The sequence below is a fragment of the Tupaia chinensis genome, unplaced genomic scaffold (assembly GCF_000334495.1).
Source record: "Tupaia chinensis unplaced genomic scaffold, TupChi_1.0 Scaffold000330_1, whole genome shotgun sequence".
Lineage (NCBI taxonomy): Eukaryota > Metazoa > Chordata > Mammalia > Scandentia > Tupaiidae > Tupaia > Tupaia belangeri.
The window spans coordinates 687,762-688,146 of NW_006159824.1; the positions used below are offsets into that span (position 1 = coordinate 687,762).

The 385-nt window shown below is 46.5% G+C and overlaps 1 protein-coding gene across 1 annotated transcript in view; it reads right to left on the minus strand.

Annotated features, from left to right (window-relative positions):
• The window catches only part of DNAH2 (dynein axonemal heavy chain 2), a 159,937-nt gene that overhangs the window by 49,615 nt on the left and 109,937 nt on the right, over positions 1-385 (minus strand). The window lies entirely within an intron of this gene.

Genomic DNA, 385 nt, shown 5'->3' on the forward strand with positions numbered 1-385 from the left:
AAAAATCCTGAGAAGAGAATGGAGGAGAAGGGATTGTGGCATGGCCATCCCCCCTGGGAGGTGATTTCTCACTTTCTGGCTCTCTGTCTCTCACTGTCTGTCTAGCGAGCACACGCACCCTATAGCAAAAACCTCTCCAGAAAACAAAACAAAACAAAAACATGGTTGGGTACCAGTGGGGGATGTAGTGGTTAAGGCACTGGACTCCCACATGACTGACCATGGTTCAAGTCCTGGACCTGGTGGCTTAAAAATCATGCTGCCACATGTGCGTGTGTGCCCAAAATATCCCACAAGGAGAATGGAGGAGAAAGGATTGAGGTGTGGCCATTCCTCCGGGGGTGACTTCTTTTTTTCTTTCTTTCTTTCTTTTTTTTTTTTTTTT